We start from the raw sequence: 22,084 nt of genomic DNA, 5'->3' as shown, positions 1-22,084 counted from the left end.
CATAGCTAAGAAAAACAACAGGCTTAACAAATTTCACAAAAATGGCCTCATAGCTTTATTTCAAACTTTGAAAATCTGCAAGTCTCTGGGCCAATAAATAATCAGCTCCAACATGCCTACGACCCATGAGTTGACTGCTAGAGGTTTGCACGCTGTCTTTTTATACTCATCCTTTTAAACTCTGAAATTAATAACGCTTCTGTCAGCGATAACCAGGTTTTAACATCATATAAATATCCTATAATAATAATAAGAAGAAGAAGAAGAAGAAGAAGAACAACAATGACAAGAATATTTATTACTCAACAAGCAGGTAACCCATGAGCTTGTCGCTGCAGTCATGTACTCCCCGACTTATGTACCTATACTTTCACACTCTGAAAACTTGTAACTTGTTGTTGCCAAGGTATAACCAGCTCCAAGTGCCTTATCCATGGAGTTTGCTACTGGAGTAGTGTACTCCCTGATTTTGTATACCTATATTATCACACTTTGAAAATTTGAACTATTTGTTGCTGATGTATAACCAGCTCTTACATGCCTGTAACCCAGAGAGTCTGTTGCTGGAGGGATGCACTCCCTGACTTTGTGTACCTATATTTTCATACTTCGAAAGTAGTTAACCTGTGTTGCTGATGTATAACTAGCCAGAACATGCCTGTAACTCATGGAGTCTGTTGCTTGAGTGGTTCACTCCCTGACTTTATGTACCTATGTTTTCATACTTCAAAAATAGTAACTTTGTTGCTGATATATAACTAGTTAGAACATGCCTGTAACCCATCGATTCTGTTGTTTGAGTGGTTCACTCCCTGACTTTATGTACCGATGTTTTCATACTTCGAAATTAGTAATTTTATTGCCGATGTATAACTAGCTAGAACATGCCTGTAACCCATGAACTTTGCTGCTGGAGTTGTGCTCTCCCTGACTTTGTATACTTGTAACTATATTCTCTTACTTTGAAAATTTGTAACTCTCTGTTGCCAATATGTAACCAGTCCCAACATGGAGTTGTGTACTCCCCGTCTCTGTATACCTATCTGAAATGAATAAAAAAACAACAACTAAAACAAACAAAACTATGATCACTGGATTCTCTCTCACCAAATCTATCTGACTGACTGACTGGCTGACTCACAGTCTCACTCACTGGCTCACTAACTATGATCACTGGATTCTCTCTCACCAAATCTATCTGACTGACTGACTGGCTGACTCACAGTCTCACTCACTGGCTCACTAACTATGATCACTGGATTCTCTCTCACCAAATCTATCTGACTGACTGACTGGCTGACTCACAGTCTCACTCACTGGCTCACTAACTATGATCACTGGATTCTCTCTCACCAAATCTATCTGACTGACTGACTGGCTGACTCGCGCAGTCACACACCCAAAGGCCACCAAACTCACTCACTCACTCACTTCACAGGTGGACCAATGAAGCGTCGCAGTTAGTTGTGCAGAGTTACCCCCTTGGGCAGGAGAGACGTATGTTTGGGGTTCGAGTCCCAGATCCCTGGGGCAGAATAAACTTCAAGTGATAGGAAATCGAGCCTTGGCCGACGTGACAAGCCAACATGTTTACCAGTTTCTGCTATTCAAGTTTGTCATTTAGCCTCGAAAGAAAACTATGCATCCATCCATGCATCCATCCATGAAAGAAAGAATGGATGGTCAAAATGTGCAGCTTGTTCAACTTGACCTGATCAAGTGAATACTAATGAATTGCGTGACCGTGTCACAACTGGTTGGGTTTATTATTGTGAAGGGGTGCACCTTTGTCAAGTGATTGGTGTAAACGACTGGACTGATTGCTGTACCCATATTGAAAATGTGGAAAGCGACTACTGGGACAGAAATGTTGCAGTTGAACATGAAATAGAAAAAGTGATAATTGAACTGGGTGTAGAGAGTGATAGAGAGAGTGACTCGGATTGTGAAAGTAACTGACGTCTGTAAGTTGTAAAGTTAGCAAACCAAACAAGATAGCATATGACTGTATAAACAATTTAATTAAAACATGACATGATTGTTTTGTTTTTTCAGAAGTGTTGTTTTCCGGGACAAGTTCTGTAACGAATCTATATATGCATGCTTCGCACGAAAGCAACATTAATAACATTCTCTGCACCCCTATTTAATGAAGATAATCCGATCTGCCGTTTGTGCCATTTGACCTCCCGGGTCATGCATATGTAGAGTAGCTGAGGTCAAGCTGAACAAGCTGTAGCTGCATTGTTTGTGTCACTCATTTGCTTGTCTCTGTCAGGGCAACACTGAGACACTGGCCCATCTAGGGTTCAATACATAATGACTGTCAAAATATCTAATCTCGCAGTTGCGAGTAGTACTGACGGTGTCCTCTCACTTCACCTAATTTTTACCCATTTGGCACCTAGAACTAATAAGGTGATGTAGGCATGTTATGCCTGGGTGATTGTTCGGGATTAGGTGGTCTGGGAATGGTAGAGCCCATAACGTTTATTCAGAGGGGGTAAATTAGTGTACACATTCTATCGTTAGAAAACAATGAATGACAGTAATAGCTTAAATAAATACTTTTCATTGGAGGATGGATGGAGGATGAAATTTTTGTCGCATGGGTGCATGCCGAATAAACATATTTTGGGATGGATGCATGTCTCATCAATTTACATAATTTCCATAATAATGATAATACTAGCGACTCCATTTGTAACTGCGTTGGAATGGGGGCTTACGGGGTGTTAATGGAAAGTGAAGCCAAATTACTCAAAGTGTTCGGTGTTTCTGTGTCGATGTGAAAAATATTACAAGGTGTCAATTCATAAAAAAAACTCATACAAATTTAGTTTGTCTTCACTTTCTGCGTTTATAGTCGACATTACGGTACAATAACAAAAGGTAGACATTATATGTCTGCACTTGATTAATAGCCTGGTATTAGAGTGAGTGAGTGGGTATGTGTATGGTTTTACTCCGCTTAACAATATTCCCGCAAAATCACTGCGCGGGTCACTAGAAATGGCTTTTACACATTGTACCCGTGTTGGGAATCGAACCCGGGTCTTCGGCGTGGCGAGCGGGCGCTTTAACCACTAGGCATCAGAACCGACCATGCTACACGTCCGGGAGTTTTTCGCACGGCGTTTTCAAATAATGTCTCCAGTTTAAAACAATTCTTTCAATATAAAACAAAACTTTGACGCTTTCATGCTATGCCTCTTATAGTGTTTTATATTATGTTATCTTGATCATTACCTCTTCTGAAAAACAGAGATTGATGTGTACTTTCTCATCCTATAATGGGCATAGGCAAGAACAGCCAACGAATCAAAGCGGCATCCGTTGGGGTAATTTTCGGATAAATATGCAAATATAAAGATCAGGTCGGAAGTAATTTCACCGTTTTATGCATATGTACACTTGGCTTCGACCTTACTGCGATCGAGTCTTGCGTGTTCTCGGGGACGGGCCGGCTCAACAGATTTGAGTCCTTTCTCCTTTCTATATAAGCCACGTTACGGATTATATAAAACTGATCTATAATTCAGGGTAGGCTGATCACCTGTAGTTGCGTCAGTTCTACTTGTTTCAAATGCAGGTATGGTATGACCAAAGAGATTCATCTGCAAGAACAACTGGATAGCTTCATATTGATAGTTTCATTAAAGGTAAACCTTGCATGGTAATAACATCACCCTAGAATTATTCATTTAAGGTGAATTCACAACCGATACACAAGCGTTTGATTGGTTTCCATGTTGCGGAAAATAAATTTCCACAGACCAGATTGGCGTCAGCCTTGCAAGTTAGCTACACCTGTTTGACGCATGTGAAAGTTGAGAGGGACATAAACATGTCGTGATCAACCTGATGTTGGAGAAGACAAGCTGGCACGATCATTAGAATTTGACAAATGTCAGTTTTCATATCGCACGCCATATCAACCCGAGACTTTGAGCCCCAAAGGCAAGCGGGATGACATATGGGGTCCAGGATTGATGTGCGGTATATGAAAGCAGCCGAATAAGAACCTTTTTATCATATACAAAACATACACTTGTAAAATGTAACATCGTGATTGCAAATGCAACATATTTTCACCTTCTATGGAGGACATTTTCATTGGAATGCTAACCGAGCAGACGAGCAGATTGAAATATTGGGAGGGTACAACATTTGACACCAAGGAATGTAAATGAGTGATCGAGTTTGGGTTAACGCCAATGTTACGACGTAAATTCCACCTTGAACATTATTTCAGCCATGTCGTGGCGGATCAGGTTCATGTGGCGGGTCTTCCTGAAAAGATGTTGGTCTTGAACGTTGTTACTATTGTGTTAGTGATCGATGGGATTCAAATTATCGATCACAGGCTTCTGGGTTTAGGGACGAAACTGAACATGAACTTTAAACTAGAAACTGAACGGTATACAGGATGTACTGGATGAAAGTCACAAGGCGAGTGTGTTATTACATCATTGACACTGGGTACAACGTTATTCAATTGTATAACTTTAAGTGAGTCAGTGATTTGGGTTCATAAAAAAGAATGGGCCGCGGCTAGACAGTCGATGGTAATGGTGTTGGTGGTGGATGGTGGTGATGATGATGATGATGATGATGATGATGATGATGATGATGATGATGATGATGATGAAGAAGAAGAAGATGAAATGTATTAACTTCATATGGCGGGGTAAGATAGACAAGGTTAAGAGAAGTGTTATGACACAACCACCTAAATATGGAGGAATTAAGGTATCTGATGTTAAATTAACTATATTATCACAAAGACTATCATGGATAAAAAGACTGTATAGTAAGTCATATTGGGTCAAACATGCTGGAACTTTCATCCCAGGAATAGATACCCTTTGGTTGGCTGATTATTTATATATGAACACTACTCTAGTGCCATACATTACAAATGTGTTTTGGAGGGATGTTGTATCGGCATGGGGTTTGTATCTATTTATATGCTATGGGGGCGGTGGGGTAGCCTAGTGGTTAAAGCGTTGGCTCGTCACGCCGAAGACCCGGGTTCGAATCCCCACATGGGTACAATGTGTGAAGCCCATTTTTGGTGTCCCCCGCCGTGATGTTGCTGGAATATTGCTAAAAGCGGCGTAAAACCAAACTCAGTCAGTCAGTCAGTTAAATGCTATGATAAGATTACAAATATTTCTGACATAAAGACTTAATCGTTATGATACAACTCTAATATCTCTTTTGGTGGCAAATTGGTAGAATATAGTCACTGGATAGGAAAGGGTATATGTTTTATTAAGGATATGTCTAATGAAAATGGTGAAATTTATTCTTTTAACAAACTTGTAGAAACATAACTTAGAAACAAATTTTATCTTATATCAAGGGATCAAGTCAACAGCAGTGAGATATATTAAAAGAAGTTTGATTAATGATTACCAATAAAGGATATTTGATCCTATTCTCTCATTTAATGTATACAACATAATCAATAAACAAAAGGGTTGTAAAATGTTTTATCAGATTTTATTTTCACCAGAATTCAGTACAGATGCACAAGAAAAATGTCAAAAGTGTTTGAATAGAAAAATTGATATATCAGAACAAGAAAATATTAATCTGATGTCTTATAGATGTACTGAGAGTATGAATATGAGATGGTTCCAATATAAAATAGTGAATATTATTATATTCTTCAGGGTGAAATACTATAAATATTGGTGAAAATAAAAATGGTATTTTAACTAAGTAGAATAACATGTTATTTCACTGAGTAGAATATCGCTTTTGCCTGGAACTATTTTCTGATTAAAGAGAATGTATCGATGCCTAGATCATTTATAAACAATGATCAAAATATAATAAATAGAATATTTTGTTAATGTTGTCAAATAACATGTATATTTCATCTCGTGGTCTGACAAGGTTGATATGTTCACGAATGGCACAACTTTGTCAGACCACGAGATGAAATATACATGTTATTTGAAAGCATTAACGAAATATCCTCTATATATTTTGGCAACAAATAGCTTTTTGTACAAGAAAGGAATATCTGAATCACACTTATGTACATTCTGTGGACAATTAATTTTTCACTGGAGAATATTTTATTTGGATTCAAAGGCAAACACAATAATCCACTGAATGCTGTAATTTTGGTGGTAAAAGAAGCTATTACAGAAAGAGCAGAAATAAGCAAACTTTGAATATTAGATATATTATAGCAGAAATAACTAAATATTATGAAGCAACAAAATTATGCCAAATTATTCAGCTTCTGGTCCTCCTTCCATACTTTATTCGCCAATAATTAAACTTTTATCAACAGACTTGTGCAACATGCAACACTTCATATACACGATTAGTTTGACCATTTTACATATCTGCGAACAGCATGATATACTATTCCAAAAAAGAAACGCATAACCCAGAAATCTGTTGCGAAAATGTTGTATTTTCTAACATGTATAACTCGTCCACAAACAGACTTTAGTGCATGACTTTTTACATCAGTTTAGAAGAGGGAAATGTCTATACAGTCAAGTGGATGGTTCTAGGTAACGGAGACGTTGAGCGCGATGGTGACCACGTAGCATGGTCCCGATGTCGGGTCTCCTGTTTCTCAGTCCAATCTCTCTCAACCTGTTCCGTACAGTTTGACCGGATATCCTCCGAAGTCCAGGCACCCTTGCTGCTGTCCTCCCACCCGTGGCAGTATGATCACGCAAATGTAGTACCCGGATGTACCGATCTTGGACTTCAGTGGTGACTCGAGGTCTGCATGTACGGGGACGGTCATTTGTTATACCTGTTTGGTTGTAACGAGCTGCAAACAGTGATGTCGTGCTCAGACTAACATTCAGACGCCTGGCAACAGAAAATCGGTAATGTCCAGCGTGCATTCTTTCAATGACGAAGTTCCATGTCGCAGCGTCAAGACGTGGCGTAGTGATTTGACCTTGAAACTCCTTCAAAACGAATGCCGATTTCCGAAAGAAATCTGGATTTTTATAGCCATACAGTGCATGCTCTTTGCTGCACAATTTCAACTGGAAGGTGATTTCTGTTGCGTTGTGGCGATGCCTTTTTAATTCGTGTAAGAAATTTCAGCAAAATCAACATTTTCAGGTAAAGTCGATTTTTCAGTTATGCAATTGTGTAAAATCATGTTATCATCACTTTTGTTACATACAGTACAACCAGAAATTATTGAGAATTTAAAGAGTTTAAAAATTTCCATAGAACACGTGAGCAGATGGAAGTAAATGTCCCTCGAGAATATCTGTGTACCGCTCACTGTTCATATTCCCTTCAAATACACAGAGGGGCGTTGCCCCTAACACAGATATGCCACCCCACAATTAAATTTCGGACTGTACTTTGGGCGTTGATACAAAAGTTTTTCAGTTTGTTTGGTCCAGAATTTCAGTGTATAAGGAAACAGCCACACAGAACTTTCATCTGAGAAAATCACATTGTCCTAGTTACAATTTCTATGATGTAAGCACCAGTTCAACCTTCGCTCCTTTTGTTCAGGTTTCATGATCGGTGATGGAATTCCTCGACTTTTCTGCCAACCCATTGCATGCAGCTCAGTTCTAATTGTCTCCTTACAGACAGCCACAGTTCCTCTATCAATCATATCCAGCCTTAAGTTTTCTAAACTCCTTCGTTTCTGTTTAGAAACAAGAATACCAAGCCGCCTCCTGTCACCGACAGTCAATTTTCTGGGCCTAACCTGTGCCTCCCTGGTGCTCAATGCCATATCCATTTGCAATATTTTTCAGAACACGATAAACAGTGGACAAAGGGATGCCTGTTCTACTTGAAATCACTTAGCTGATATGATGTCCTTGTTATAATACTCTAAAATCAACTTCCTCTTCTCTAAATCATCCATACTGAGGATCACTGAAAATGTCGTCTGCTAGCAAGTAGACAAAGGGGGATAACTCTTCACAAACTAGTGAAAAAGGATTAACGGAGTTGTCTCTTTTGAATGAAACCAAACACTTGATAGCTGGTCAAGGTTGTTTATACAAGAAATCCAATTAAACATATTCCTAAAATTCTCAATAATTTCTGGTCATACTATATTTTGACGATTGTTTGAACACAACTGGTAAATAATAGATTTTTGAAAATACAAAACACCTATGCGTTTCTTTTTTGGGACAGTATATTTGACAATGTGATCTAAGAAACACTGCAATTGCGTACTATGAAGCTACTTATACTGTACCTATGTACTATGAAGCTGCCCATACTGTACTATGTACTATGAATACCCTAAGCACCCATATTGCAATTTATGTACCATGAAGCTACCTATACTGTACTATGTACTATGAAGCTACCTATACTGTACTTATGTACTATGAAGCTACCTATACTGTACTTATGTACTATGAAGCTACCTATACTGTACCTATGTACTATGAAGCTACCTATACTGTACTTATGTACTATGAAGCTACCTATACTGTACTTATGTACTATGAAGCTACCTATACTGTACTTATGTACCATGAAGCTACCTATACTGTACTTATGTACCATGAAGCTACCTATACTGTACCATGTACTATGAAGCTACCTATACTGTACTTATGTACTATGAAGCTACCTATACTGTACTCTATGTACTATGAAGCTACCTATACTGTAACTTATGTACCATGAAGCTACCTATACTGTACTTATGTACTATGAAGCTACCTATACTGTAACTTATGTACCATGAAGCTACCTATACTGTACTTATGTACTATGAAGCTACCTATACTGTACTTTATGTACCATGAAGCTACCTATACTGTACTTCTATGTACCATGAAGCTACCTATACTGCAATTTATGTACCTATGAAGCTACCTATACTGTAATTATGTACTATGAAGCTACCTATACTGTACTTATGTACCATGAAGAAGCTACCTATACTGTACTTATGTACCATGAAGCCACCTATACTGTAATTTATGTACCATGAAGCTACCTACCCATACCTGTAATTTATGTATTATGAAGCCACCTATACTGTACCTATGTACCATGAAGCCACCTATACTGTAATTCTATGTACCATGAAGCCACCTATACTGTAATTTTATGTACCATGAAGCCACCTATACCCATGTACATGAACTTATGTACCATGAAGCCACCTATACTGTACTTTTATGTACCATGAAGCTACCTATACTGTACCTATATGTACCATGTACCATGAAGCTACCTATACTGTACTTATGTACCATGAAGCCACCTATACTGTAACTTATGTACCATGAAGCCACCTATACTGTACTTATGTACCATGAAGCCACCTATACTGTAACCATGTACCATGAAGCCACCTATACTGTAATTTATGTACCATGAAGCTACCTATACTGTATTTATGTACTATGAAGCTACCCATATACTATGTACCATATGCTACCTAATGTAAGCATATACTATGAAGCTACCTATACTGTACTTATGTACCATGAAGCTATACCTATATGTACATGAAGCTACCTATACTGTTATGTACCATGAAGCTACCTATACCTATACTGTAGCTACCTATACTGTACCTATGTTATGAACCATGAAGCTACCTATACTGTACTTATGTACTATGAAGCTACCTATACTGTACTTATGTACCATGAAGCTACCTATACTGTACTTATGTACCATGAAGCTACCTATACTGTACTTATGTACCATGAAGCTACCTATACTGTACTTATGTACCATGAAGCTACCTATACTGTACTTATGTACCATGAAGCTACCCATACTGCACTTATGTACCATGAAGCTACCTATACTGTACTTATGTACCATGAAGCCTACCTATACTGTACTCTATGTACCATGAAGCTACCTATACCTATGTACCATGAAGCTACTATATGTACTATGTACTATGAAGCTACCTATACTGTACTTCTATGTACCATGAAGCTACCTATACTGTAATTTATGTACCATGAAGCTACCTATACTGTAACTATATACCATGAAGCTACCTATATGTACCTATACTGTAGTATGCATGAAGCCACCTATACTGTACTTATGTACCATGAAGCTACCTATACTGTACTTATGTACCATGAAGCTACCTATACTGTGTACTTATGTACCATGAAGCTACCTATACTGTAATTTATGTACCATGAAGCTACCTATACTGTACTTTATGTACCATGAAGCTACCTATACTACCATGTACCATGAAGCCACCTATACTGTACTTATGTACTCATGAAGCTACCTATACTGTACTTATGTACTATGAAGCTACCTATACTGTACTTATGTACCATGAAGCTACCTATACTGTACTTATGTACTATGAAGCTACCTATACTGTACTTATGTACCATGAAGCTACCTATACTGTACTTATGTACTATGAAGCTACCTATACTGTACCGTATGTACTATGAAGCTACCTATACTGTACCCTATGTGTACTGTTATGTACTATGAAGCTACCTATACTGTAACTTATGTACCATGAAGCTACCTATACTGTAACTTATGTACCATGAAGCTACCTATACTGTACTTATGTACCATGAAGCTACCTATACTGTACTTATGTACCATGAAGCTACCTATACTGTACTATGTACCATGAAGCTACCTATACTGTACTATGTACTATGAAGCTACCTATACTGTACTTATGTACTATGAAGCTACCTATACTGTACTTTTGTACCATGAAGCTACCTATACTGTAATATGTATCATGAAGCTACCTATACTGTACGTATGTACTATGAAGCTGTCCATACTGTTCTATGTACTATGAAGCTACCTATACTGTAAGTATGCAATATGAAGCTACCTATACTGTACTTATGTACTATGAAGCTACCTATTTTGTACTTATGTAATATGAAGCTACCTATACTGTACTATGTACTATGAAGCTACCTACACTGTACTTATGTACTATGAAGCTACCTATTTTGTACTTATGGACCATGAAGCTACCTATACTATACCTATGTTCTATGAAGCTACGAATACTGTACCTATGTACTATGAAGCTGTCCATACTGTACTGCTGAGATAAAGTCCGTAAATAAAAATCTGGGAATAAAAACATGAAAAAACCAAATGATGATGATGATGATGATGATGATGATGATGATGATGATGATGAGGATGATAATGATGATGATTTAACTAGCACTTCCGATGAAACCGATGTCGGTCCCAGAGTTTCCTTCGCGAACCAGATGAGGTTACGTGTTAAAACAGATGTTCTGCGATTCGCATTGATTGTACAGCAGCTGATGAAAAACCCCAGACACTTCAATCGATTCAGTGTCTATCACACATGACAAGGAACGCGTATATGTTCAAATTACATGTGTGGGGACTGAAGGAGGTTTTAACTTATATTATCAATGTTTGGTAAACAGTGGCGCATTACTTACGATGGCATTTAATATTACTATTTCTAAGATGCTTAGCTGAAGGATCAAAGGCGCCGACACTATGTTATCAGACGATAAACAGTGGGCGGTGGGGTAGAATAGTGGTATATAGCGTTCGCTCGAAGACCCGGGTTCCATACCACAAATGGGTACAATATGTGAAGCCCATTACTGGTGTCCCCCGCCGTGATATTGCTGGAATGTTGCAAAGAGCGGCGTAAAACTAAACTCACTCACGATAAACAGCGTGTTGTTTTCTATGATAAGCAATCAGCCTGTGGATCTGTTCAAATATCATATTTTGTGTGGCGTGGTAGGGGCCATGTGTGGTTGTATTGTGCCAGCATTTATTCTGTGTGGCTTTACCTAACATTTGAAAGCCCAAACACATTGTACACAGATTTCTAACAATACATCGTGTGTGTATGTTTGTTTCACACATACTTGCATGTATGTGTCAAGTTTGGGACTTCCTTGAGCATTCTGAACTGAAGATACTTCAGCAGCCGCCATGCAAGATCTCACTGACTGCATTATGCCGGACGGAAACTCGCACAGGATGGCACCATAGGGATCCGGAATATCAGATTGCCCAAGTGAGAGAGACGGAATAACTCACTTCAAACAAACATTCATGAGGATACGTTGACACATAGACGATTACACGAATGAATAAGCGAGATTAGTTTTACGCCGCTTTTTGCATTACTTCAATATCACGGCGGGGGGACACCAGAAATAGGTTTCACACATTGTACCCATTTGAGGAATCGAACAAACGAAGGCTTTATCAACTAGTCCACACCCGATTATTTACAGCTCAAATATTAATGAGTGAACAAGAACAGACTATTCAGTATGCAACAAAACGTCATATATTCCCGTTGTGAATACTGATGGGTGGCCTCATCGTGTCTATTGCACGTTACCCCAACCGTTCATCGTGGGTTCGAATTCCATAAACTGATACTGTTTCTGTTTTAGAACTGGATTCCCTCTCCCAGGATGGCACTCCGTAATATACTTGCACTACTTTTTAAAACGGGATACAACCAAACTCACGCATAAGGTGTATCCCGACCTACCGGGTGCCTTAATGTCAATATGTATTGTCGGAAGCGGCTGTACAAGTATAGGAAGTGGGCGTAAAATATTTTCTGGAACGCTGGACTTTTGATGAGTGTTGAATATTGTGAACCAAAGATTTACTGGTGTGTATTTGTTTGTCATGTAACTAAAGAAGTTTGAGCTCAACGTTTTCCTTCGTCTTGTCAACGTATTGTACCTACACTTCATCGTAATTATGAGCTAATTCCCAAGTCGACCATATACGACGCGTTGACAATATGGTGGAGGATCCGGGTAGAGTAACTTTTTTAGCTTACTCCCGATCCTGAAACCTCTCTATGTGTCTACCATTAACATTGTGTATCAAGGATGATTCCCCAAGTTCTACGTCTACCTGAATAGATTGCAAACGTCTTGATCAACATGGATCCTCAACGCCGCCATCTTGAATGGAGCATCATACAGCAACCACCTGATGGACAACCTACAAGATAAGGGTGAAACAGCTAGATACCACAGTCCAAGCAAGTACATGTGTCTCTCCCACAGAGATCTGATCACAGCCATCAATATGGAGATCCTGTATTCATACAGAAAGTACCTCAAGGACATCTTCATGGTGGACATTGTGTACAACAGAACTCATCAGGACTCATTTGTGTGTACTTAAATGGACTCTGTTCAGGATATACAATGTGTTATTGTTGATAAGTGCAACCAGGTATGTTCAATCACAAGCGAGTACATTACTACTCTCTTATGCCTATACCATTATGTATTTTTGCATGTGAACCATGTGCTCCAAATTACCTCTGTAGAATGAGTCAGAATAGGGATATTATTGGGTCTAGCCACCCACATATGAATACATGTATTATGTGCCAGTATGAAGACATTAACAGCAAAGCAGTATTCAGCATGTTTGAGTTTTGAAGCCAGAGTAGGATTCATTTTTTTTTCATTGGGCATAGCACCCACACTATATGGGCAAGCTCCGTCACAGACACGGGAAGAGCACCCATCGTACTTAAAAGGGTAACTGTACCCACAAGTACCGTCTGAGTCGCGCGGTAAAGTTAGGCTCCTGGTTTCAAATTTCTTAATGCGAAATATTTGCTGAGATGTACAATGTGTACTTTTTATGATGCTAATTATTGTCATTATTTGGTACTGAGCCTCACCTCCCGATTTCAAAGATATTTTCAAAAGTAATATATACCTGGATGTGAAAGATACATTGCAACGATCACTTGATTATTTTTCTGATGAGTCAGGCTGGCAAGATGATCACTCTTATACCGTAATTGCATAGATATATTTGTTGCACGGAATTTCAACGACATCAAGAATTATTCCTTAGTGATTATTTACTGATTCGCACTGTTGGTATTTATATAGCTTCACTCCTATCAGTTTGGACTCAATTTATTTAAGCTTGGGGTCCAAGCTTTACGGAGCAGAGGGAAGTTGTTATAGGGACTAATTCAGGACAGCCATTGTCCAAATATTTAAAAACTAAAACTATGTACTCAAGACATGTGAGACATGTGTAATTATTTATATGATGCTAATCTGTATTCTAATCTAATCCTTATCACTTCCTCATTGTACATTGACTTGTCAGGCAATTAATTACTGTATATGACATTTATAACCTTTATTGGTCATCCCCCTTGGCCGTGTCTGCCATCACATCAACTGGTCAAGGAAGTGCTATTGTTTTTTTATCTGTCCATTGTTGAGTCGTCGCCTGTCCATTGTTGTCAAGAACTGTATATATATGCTCACATATACATTGTGAAAGAGGACGAGTCCGGTATTCCAACTGTCTGTAGGGACGACCACGAGCAGGAGAATGCCGCTCGTAGGAAACACCCTGGGGTTGAGCAGGTACTCCGCTCACCGAATTTATGTCTTGTGTATTTGTTTGTCATGTAACTAAAGAAGTTTGAGCTCAACGTATTCCTTCGTCTTGTCAAAGTATTGTACGTACACTTCATCGTAATTATGAGCTAATTCCACAGTCGACCATATACGACGCGTTGACAATATGTTAATTACTCTATGACGCACTAAATTCAGTAATTCTATATTAGACATTTCGAAAACAACCTAAGAGGAACCAGAGTATACTTGATGTCCTGTCGTCAGCTCGGTGAACAAGGAAACCTGAATCCTCGGAAAGAGAACATTTTTGCTTCATTCACTTTTCACTCACTCCCAAGTGTTGTCTGCTCCACCAGTAATGCAGACGTCGACGTCGAGTTCTGTTCTCACAGGTATATCAGGTATGGTACGCGCTGATTGGAACCTGTGTCGGAGGTGCGTGGTTCAAATCCATAGGTCTATACGTGGGGTGGTTGTTGGTCGGCGGCCACTACGGGGACGGCCTGTAACTTAATTGCTTTGCTGAATACATCGCCATAAATGCCAAATGGTGTTTTCTTGGACGTTGAGTAGACGAGCAACGCCACGCTGCGAAGCACCAGAGTGAAGCGTATACCTATTACTCTCCATCTTGTTTTCCCCGAGGCGTATCGGTCTTATTCCAGGACGATAAACAGAGGTATTTTGATGACTTCTGATTTTGAGTGGAAAATGTAAGATAAAGCCTGAGTCCCACCAAAGTAGTTGTTAGTACGTCCTGTCCCGTCCAAGATATAATTGTAAAACAGGCGCGAACGGGAAAGAACGGGTAACTTCTGTAAAAGATACGATGCTAGACTGCTTGTTCGATCATAAACAGTTCTCAGTACGTCTACCTATAGTCTTTTCCCCGTCCCCAGACATTTGGTGTTACGTGTAGACTGGGGGAAATTGCCCGTTCAAGCAGTTCAATCCCGGCCTTAGTCAGTTTTATCCGTTCTGAATTAGACCTACCTCGTTCTTTTCAGTCATAATCCCGATTTAACTCTTTCTTAAATCGACCAACTCGTTTTCGGGCAGTTCTTCCCGTTCGCACTACTCGTGCAATCGTAATACCAATCACGTCCTGGCCCGATTTCTATAAGTACCCAGCACGTTCTTGCACGTTCTTATTCCCGTTCTCAGTTTCAAGGTGGACACATCGACATCACCATGCCTCCAAGCAAGAAGAAGGGGGGACCAAGAAAAACAGGTGGTGGGAAATCCAGTCCAAGATCCACAAGTGCAGAAGTTTAAGCCAGTTCCTCACCTAACAAGTTCTTATTCTTTTCCCACTTTCTTGCTCTACCAACTCATTGTACTCTTGCTCTGCTTCCATTAAAAAATTTCAGGAAACCAGCATTCAACATGTTGACAGCTGCAAACTTGTTCATGTTTCAGAAGGTAGCAATTAATCTCTATCCCAAATGACGAACTTGTTAAACACGCATGTTTTATCCCCCACCTTGTCATATCGTACTGCACACGGTGTTGACGTGGTGTGAACTGCGAGAGTCCCCACCTTGTCATATCGTACTGCACTCGGTGTTGACGTGGTGTGAACTGCGAGAGTCCCCAACCTTGTCATATCGTACTGCACTCGGTGTTGACGTGGTGTGAACTGCGAGAGTCCCCCACCTTGTCATATCGTACTGCACTCGGTGTTGACGTGGTGTGAACTGCGAGAGTCCCCCACCTTGTCATATCGTACTGCACATGGTGTTGACGTGGTGTGAACTGCGAGAGTCCCCCACCTTGTCATATCGTACTGCACTCGGTGTTGACGTGGTGTGAACTGCGAGAGTCCCCCACCTTGTCATATCGTACTGCACACGGTGTTGACGTGGTGTGAACTGCGAGAGTCCCCACCTTGTCATATCGTACTGCACACGGTGTTGACGTGGTGTGAACTGCGAGAGTCCCCCACCTTGTCATATCGTACTGCACTCGGTGTTGACGTGGTGTGAACTGCGAGAGTCCCCCACTTTGTCATATCGTACTGCACACGGTGTTGACGTGGTGTGAACTGCGAGAGTCCCCCACCTTGTCATATCGTACTGCACACGGTGTTGACGTGGTATGAACTGCGAGAGTCCCCCACCTTGTCATATCGTACTGCACACGGTGTTGACGTGGTGTGAACTGCGAGAGAACTGTATACATAGACCTACTAACAACGAGTAGAACGTAATGAGAACCCATTGCGAACTATTAGAACCGTGTAGAAACGTAGTATGAACGTCTTCAGAACAAATCATTTTGATTTTTAACACACTTGCACGGAAAAGCAGCCAAGGACGCGTCGTGCGGTCGAGTTAGGTCCGTCTGCGAACGGGATGTTCGTGGTGGAAACTGTGTGCAACGTATTGCAATTGATGCCCGACTGCACTGCGTCCGCACACGTCCCGAATAAGATTGAAGTACCGTACGGCAGTTCCGTTCGTTTGTACGGCAATCCGATTCAAGTACATTGTCACTCCATCCCATTTTAGAACGGGTAGAACGTTGGACATGTTCAACGTTTTGGAGCACCCTTTACTTCTGTCCCAAGTCCGACAGACTGTAAACAGGTGCCAATACGTCCAGTCCGTTCGCACACAGTTCGAGCCCGATCCCAACATTTTTCAAGAACGTAGGCTATACTGAAAACGAGTGTGATGTGATGGTGGTATTAGCCTTTAAAGTGAGCATTGCTGGCCATTTTTTTTTAATATGACAGTGTTTCTCTGGTACTGTTGGTTCATCCTCTGTTTTCCACTGTGTTATGTCTCCTGGATAATTACCTCACTATTGTCTGTCCGTATACACACACACGCACACATACGCGCACGCGCGCACACACACACATACATACATACCAAGTAGGGGAGACCGGGGTCACATTGTAACACGGGTTAATTGAAACAAGGGCGATTACTCTAAAAGTTTTCGCTCAAGCATAGTGTAGGTGAGTAGAGTTATTTCCCTTTACTTTCCTGCGGTACTCATCCAGGCGTTTTTCATCTGCTCGCTTATGGCGAGATACAGTTGACGAAAAATCGTTTTTCACATAGGTAAGTAAATTTTTCACAAAACGTATTAAACCGTTCTTAATGCAGTAAATGGTGTTTGGTATGAAATTAACTTTTCAAGTGTAAAATTTAGATATTACGACATATTTGGAAGTAGAAATATTTGAGAAGCCCAAGGTTGTTAACGTGTGACGTGGCATGAAATATGGCTACTGCCATCGGGGCAATTGTAACACTGTGTTACAATTGCCCCAATGTAATTTTCCCTTGTGTTATGATAATAAAGCAAATTATGATGAAGGTTTTATGTTAGTTCTTTACTAGGTTTATCATAGTAGAACATTTTCAGTGTAATGTTGATAGCTTTAGCCTCGGGTGAAAGTTTTTGGTGTAAGTCTTTTTATTATATTTTGGGCATACCAATACATGAATTTTAAACGAAAAACATTTGAAATGTCGGTGGTGATAAAGGTTTATTGTTAATCCATTTCCACCTCAACTGATCAAGATAACATCTTTCCACATTTTATTTTGATTTTATTGGAAAATAAACAAATTGTTACATTTGAACCTTCTTTGTTACAATTGCCCCATCCACCTGTTACAATTGCCCCGTGCTAGGGGTCAGTTGTAACACTTGTAGTCATTGCATTTGATACGTAATAACTTTGTAAAGACATGATAGTGAACTTGAAACGACGCTGAGGTTTAAAGCCAAGAAGCCAATGTACTAGTTAGTACCGATTAACTTTGTGAGCGGTCGTCTGGGATCGAACTACAAGAAGTTAAGTAAAAAGTGTTACAATTGACCCCGGTCTCAGCCATGTAGACGCACGTTGTTTGGCTGTCAACTAAGATGGAATATACAATAACATATTTATTTTGACCACCTGATATTCAAGGTATTTTGTTATAGCATGTGGAAAGTGCGTCAAATATGCATATCACAATCATTTTCATATCACAAGCATTTTCCGAATAAACTTTTTCTAAATATGATACGTTAAACGACCCGGGTTGCGGGTTGCTTCAAGTCGGTAGTCATTTGAGGCTTTAGTCAGCATGCAGACATTATTGTTTCGACTTTTTCAGCAAGAAAGACTTGAATAGAAGACAAGCTGTAAAATATTTCTATGCAATTGAAGATCGGCAGTCTCTCTGTACCCGGAAATTGATATTGCTAGTTCCGTTTTTGGTAGCATTTGTTTTAGCATATTTTTTTTCATATACCAAGATTTGTTTACAAGATTTAGGACGATTACAATCTGCTGTAAAGTTTGAATCATGGCTTTAGTTATATTATCAATATAATCTAGTTAATCTTTCACATCATGAAATGGAGTCATTTCACCTTTACGACAGGTTTTTAGTTACATGTATTTTACACTAAACAGTATACCCCATGAGAAGCCTACTGTAGCGAATGTTCGATTCTATTAATGAATATAGTTCACCACAGTTGTTTTCAATATAGTAGTGTTTACCAAATGTGACAATACTAGAACACTTGTTTTTCTCGTACTTGTGTTTGGAGTGTGTAGTTTGAAACAATGTGCAAGATGAACAATCAGAATCAGAAACAACATCGTTTCAAAATGTAAGCAGTTTGTGCGTTATAATGACGCCCTGGTGTGTCCGAAAGTGTCAATCATTATGCTGGTGACCAATGACAGCTCAGACAAACACGCGCACTTGTTGACCCGGGTAGACCACCTCCAGCATTCCGTAGTTTCATAACTGGAGTGCACAAGAAGGCTGTATGCCTTGCTGCTGGACAAGGAAAGGGTGTGTACATTTTCTTTTCTTGTTCAAGAAATACATCAGTCGATTAAAATAATATTTTAGATTCGAATATGTCGTTTATTTATACAGATCCCGCAACCTAGCTCATTTTTGATATTCAAGCATGTCAGTCCACTAAGTATCATCTTTAATGTTTATCCAGGGGCGGATACAGGATTTTAGTTTGGGGGGGTGCACCCCAATCCTCGGAACCCTGGGCATAAAACATGTAGTACATTTGGAACACTCTTGGGGGGGGGGGGGCACCCCGCACCCCCCCTCTGGATCCGCGCATGGTTTATCTGTACCATTTCAGTTTTTGGTCAGTTCCAGATAACAGTCTTTGGAAACAGTGTCATGGATGCACAGTGGCAAAATGGAAACTGTGCTGATCTTTGGAACCACATAGGGCCACAGGTAGGTATACGTAGCAGATCTGCTGTAGACACATTTCACTTTCACGTGCTTTGCCATAGGTTATGATAGGTGTTCCTGCCCGCATTTGGGCTGAAGGGGTCGCTGTCCTTACCCTAGGTTTCTGTAATCAGAATCTGTCTTCACATTTTGGCCGGGTACGTGTCGTACCTGGGGTACAAAGCTGTAATTAAGTTTTCGTGCTAACGACGACCCCTTAATTCAGCGCAGTTTGGTCAGCGTGTTCCGCGAAAACGTTACGGGCCTGTTTTCAGAAATATACAGAGGTAAAGCCCACTATGGGTTACTGTAGAGGGCAAACAGACCAGCTACATCAATGTATATCAATGTTGCAATTTGTACAGCCCATATAATTATAGCTGTCTGCAGTAGATCTAACCCTTGGCAAACAGTAACAGTGCATGTTCTTATATTATTTTCGTGTTATGGATTTTCGGGCGCATTTAAGAACATCCGTTGTTTTCTCAATTTACATGAACAATTGCGGAACATGTCACTTATTAAGGACAATTTCTTGCTAAACACAAGACATCATTCGAGCATTTTCAATGTCTGACGCAACCGCCTCGCCTCGTAAAGACTGACGTCCTGAAATGTATGGCGTTAACGAAAACATATAATCAATACAACGATCGATACAATATTTCACTACAGTATGGTCCTTACATCGTTTCAGTTTGGTGGTAAACATATTCAGTTAAATGCATGGGGTATTTTATTGCCACAAGCCATCTCCCAGTGCGCACATATCCAATAATTTGTACATGGTGCTCTCTATGTAGGTCACGTAGGCGTGTCACACATCTGTATAGGTTGAGGCCCTTCGGTCAAGGTCATACACACAGCCGAACGAGTGGCTAGGATGCACTGGGACCAGGGACTGATTGACAACCTGTTAAAAGTGGATCTACCCAAATTAACATTGTATCAGTGATTTCGGAATTAGGTTAAGATAGACCTAGCTGAAGATTTAGCAGGACAAAATAACTCAGGATATCAATATATTAGCTAATTTTCTGATATGTGACAAAGCTTTTTGTGGGGAATGGAGGAGCGTTCCCGGAGGCCTGTTAAAACTATGAGGCTCAAAACGAGGAAATGGGCGTACTTCAGTTAACATCTATAGATGCAATTTGGCTGATCCATATGGTGTGGCTATATGTGCTCTAGGTACCGGGGGTTGGGGGGTTGGTTGGTTTGTACTGACGCAGCCTATGACCCACCGAATTAGGAATACTACACAGTATCAAAGAATAATAACAATGTGTCATGTATCTTCGTGTCCCCCAAGTTCTGACTTTAAATTTTACTTATTAACTAGTGAAGCTATACCATATGCTTAAACTTTAATTTATACGGATGATTATATTTGTGGATATATAAAAAATAATGGATTTTTTTTATAGTCTCACGTAAAGGTTTTTACATCTTAAATTAGTACAAAATGTCTAAACAACAAAATAACAAAACCAGACATACAACTCAAAAACTAAAAGACCTTTTAAAAAACCACGTGAAGCCTATCCTGGGAGGAAGCTACAAAACGCATATGTTTTGCCACTGGTTTCTTTCTTTTGTTAAATTTTAACTTTTTAATGACATTAATAAATGTTGACCGGAAGAGAGTTCTCTAACGATGGACCTGTTATGAGTAAGTTTGCTTTGAACAGTATTTCAGTAATGATAAAAGCTTCGTGTGGGAAGAAAACATAAAACTGGAGCTGAATAAGAGAAAGCGATCTTTATTTAAAGGATTGATAAGCACTTCCTATGTATTGTCTCCCACAGAGCTGGAGTGGAGACAACCCAGCCGGCACCGACCACAACCACAAGAGCCAGCAAGGTAAGCTGCAAATATATTGAAGAGTAAAACATTTAACTTCTCAGCTGATTTCATAATTCTCTACTGAAAGTATCTTAAGTTAGCTATTCTAAATATGAAAAGGGAAAGTGATTGTCATTGAGTCAGCCATCAAAGAATACATTTACTTGACTGTATTTTTTACAAAAATAATAACTGTTTTTTTAAAGAATCACAGACTGCCCTACAGATGATGTATGTTCCTTCAACATGTTAACTTGGAAAATCAATCAATTTTCTTTTTGTGCATAGTCAGCTGTAGTGAGAGATTCAGTGCCAACATCCCATAGTCAGCTGTAGTGAGAGATTCAGTGCCATTCAGTGCCAACATCCTATAGTCAGCTGTATGAGAGATTCAGTGGCACCATCCTGTAGTCAGACATTAGTCAGCTGTAGTCAGACATTCAGTGCCACCATCCCATAGTCAGCTGTAGTGAGAGATTCAGTGCCAACATCCTATAGTCAGCTGTAGTGAGAGATTCAGTGCCACCATCCTATAGTCCCCTGTAGTCAGACATTCAGTGCCACCATCCCATAGTCAGCTGTAGTGAGAGATTCAGTGCCAACATCCTATAGTCAGCTGT

At 39.8% G+C, this 22,084-nt stretch overlaps 1 long non-coding RNA gene across 1 annotated transcript; it reads left to right on the top strand.

The window, feature by feature from the left end:
- Positions 1-19,146: 19,146 nt before the first annotated feature.
- Positions 19,147-21,722, top strand: LOC124263042. The gene is made up of 3 exons (XR_006894759.1): positions 19,147-19,207; positions 19,532-19,621; positions 21,428-21,722. It is a non-coding gene; the product is annotated as an uncharacterized LOC124263042 (long non-coding RNA).
- The last annotated feature ends 362 nt before the right edge of the window (positions 21,723-22,084 follow it).

This window comes from Haliotis rubra, unplaced genomic scaffold (genome assembly GCF_003918875.1).
Source record: "Haliotis rubra isolate DU_JTF1 unplaced genomic scaffold, ASM391887v1 Scf12, whole genome shotgun sequence".
Taxonomy (NCBI): Eukaryota; Metazoa; Mollusca; class Gastropoda; order Lepetellida; family Haliotidae; genus Haliotis; species Haliotis rubra.
Note: the sequence above shows the minus strand (reverse complement) of the source record. Positions and strands in the feature narration are given on the sequence as shown.